We start from the raw sequence: 2,946 nt of genomic DNA, 5'->3' as shown, positions 1-2,946 counted from the left end.
ACCTTTCTCATTTGATGTTGACAAAGCCCCATTTGACCTCCAACTCAAGCTTATTGACATGCAATGTGATCCATTGCTTGTGGAGCAATTCAAATCAGTGCCGCTTCCCAGTTTTTAATGCCTCTCTTAATGAATATACCTTTCAAAAAATGAAGGCTCATGCCTGGAAGATACTTGTGCTGTTTGGATCAACATACATAGGCGAGGAGACATTTTCTGTGATGAAATTCAATAAATCAAAACATAGGTCTGCGATGACTGATGACCACCTTACAGCAGTGCTCCGCATTGCAACAACAGAGACAATGCCTGACTTCAATTGTCTGGTTAACGCACATCAGCGCTTTCATTCTTCCCATTGAGTGAGCTTCTCACATTCTCGTCAATATGTGAATAAATGAATAAATATCGAATAAATGTCTGCTTCATGAGTTTTTATTTAATCTAATTTTAATAAACGTCCATTATATAGACTTTATTTTATGCATGTACAAGTGTAAGACTTGATTTTGAACTATTAAGCATTTGCATCTATATTGAGTGTCTGACTCGCGAAGCTTACCAAAACTCGTGAAGTGGCCCGCCAGCCAAAATAATTGCCCACCCCTGCTTAGGCAATTCCTTACTCCATGGAGCCACTGTTTGCCTAGCAACACAATACAAAATTACATTTGTATAGCGCCATTCAAGCCCGTTTCCCTGCCCTATCCCATACCCATTCAAGCCTCTAAACTTTCATATTACCAACAAAAATCACCTAAAGTAAAATTGATCACTCACTGCAGCACGGTCCTTTTTCGCGCTGTTTGCCCACAATACAGTCACTAGGCTTCCCACTAACATGGAGCACAATAAGCCACTATATTGAATGCAACGATTGTTATCATTGAGGAGCATACCTTCCTCTTTAACTGTGCCTTCAGCCACACTCCCAACCCCCAGGCAGCGTAGACTTGATGTGGGCCATGCTGTACATTTTTAAGAACTGTAGCAATGGGTCTTCACCTGAACCAATCTTGCGATCATTGTCTCCTGCTCTGTTCTGTGCAACCACAGGGTGGTGCTCCCGCTACAAAAACTTTGACTTTTTAAGTATTTAACTTAAAAATACTGTATTTAACTCTGATGCCACAGATAGTGCAACGCGGGTCAGAAATAACATTTCATCCTTCAGGCTCCAAGCAGGAAATAAAAGCTTCATTGTGATACGAAGAGGTCAAATGGAAGATTTTCGAGAGTCAAATGCAAGATGCAATCTGTGTGAGTTTACCGCATGAGATGCCCCAGAAATAACTGGCAGCGTGTGAGGCGGAGCTACAATGTCAGCTTAGACAATGTGATTCCAAGGCCCAACGTGGGACTTGAACATACAACCTTAAGACTCAGAACGAGAGTGTTACCGACTGAGCATACAGGAGATGCTTCCAGTGCGGACCACCCTAGCAGCTATGTACAAATAAAAGAAAAGCAAATTGATAAAACATTCATCTCACATCCCTTTGGCAAAAGACACTATGATTTCAGTGTCATTGTTCAGGCCAAAATAAGGGATTCAGTGGAAATGACTCTCCCGGCCTACATTCAGGTCATCATTTCAAATAAAACAGCCTCACTTCCTGCCAAGCACATCTATTTCCCCTGAGTAGTGCTGACAGCAACCGTGTTTCATTCACTTCACCTGCTCCAAGGATTTCAAATGTTAAACTCTACCTCACCGTCTTTCCTTACCTTCAAAATTCTTATAAAAAATTTTGTTCACCATACCTTTTGTCACCTTCCCATAACCCACTTTGTTCACGGACTATACCATCCCTGTGTAGATAACTATGTGTTTTGGAGCATTGTGTAGCCTGGGTTCGGTTGGCAGCACTTGCCTTGAGTCAAAATGTTATAGGTTCAAGCTGCATGTCCTATCCTTGAACTCACAATCTGCGCTGACACTCCAGCACAGTATTAGGGATGTTCTGCATTGTCAGAAATGCTATGTGCCGAATGAGACATTAAACAGAGGTCTCCATCTGCGTTAAAATGCGTAAGATCTACTGCCTTAGTGAGCAATATACTCGCCTCCAATTCAGAAGGTTGTGGGTTTAAGTTCCACAGTGGCGCATGAATTCACATAGTCAAGATGACACTTCAATGCGGCACTGGGGAAGTGTTGCATTGTTGAAGGTGCCGTCCTTCAGATGAAATGTTAAACCGAGATCCCATCTGCCTGTTCAGGTGGACATTAAACTCAATCCACTTCAAATGGTGTTGTGTCTGAAAAGCCAATCAGAGGAGGTGAGCAGGAGTGTGTTGAGGGTCACAGAGATGGGGAGGACTGAGGGAATTAAAGGCGAGGGCAAGTTCCACAAGGTTCTGTTTTGGGATCTCATTTAATATGTTTAAAAGGAGTCCCAAGCACAGTGGCTAAGTTTGCAGATGGCACCAACCTAATAAAGATGGTAGATTGCAAAGCTGAACAAGATAAGTTACAGGAACATTGGAAAAATACTTGGGAATTGGGCAAACTAGTGGCAGATGAAATTCAATGTGGAGAAATGTAAAGTACTTAAAGGGGACAAAAAATCCAGGAAGGGACTATTATTTGAATGGAAGCAAAATGATATGTATGCAAAATGAAAGGGACATGGGAGTCTGATTGACAATAAATTGAAGCTCTCGCAACAATGCTCTGTGGCAGTGAGCAAAGCAAATCAGATGTTGTGATGTATCAAAACATCAGTAGCAAGCCGAAATAGTGGCGTTATCCTGCGATTGTATAAATCATTGGCTCGACCGTACTTAAGAGTACTGTGTAGAGTTCTGGTCGCCGAAGTACAAAAAGGATATGGGAGAAATCAAGAGAATTTAGAGGAGGGAATAGAGGAACTAGACTATGAGAAGTGACTAAGTAAATTGGGCATGTTCATGCTGAAAAAGAGAAGATTGAGAGGCGATATG

This window comes from Callorhinchus milii, unplaced genomic scaffold, assembly GCF_018977255.1.
Source record: "Callorhinchus milii isolate IMCB2004 unplaced genomic scaffold, IMCB_Cmil_1.0 Scaffold5, whole genome shotgun sequence".
Taxonomy (NCBI): domain Eukaryota; kingdom Metazoa; phylum Chordata; class Chondrichthyes; order Chimaeriformes; family Callorhinchidae; genus Callorhinchus; species Callorhinchus milii.
This window is presented reverse-complemented; position numbering follows the sequence as displayed.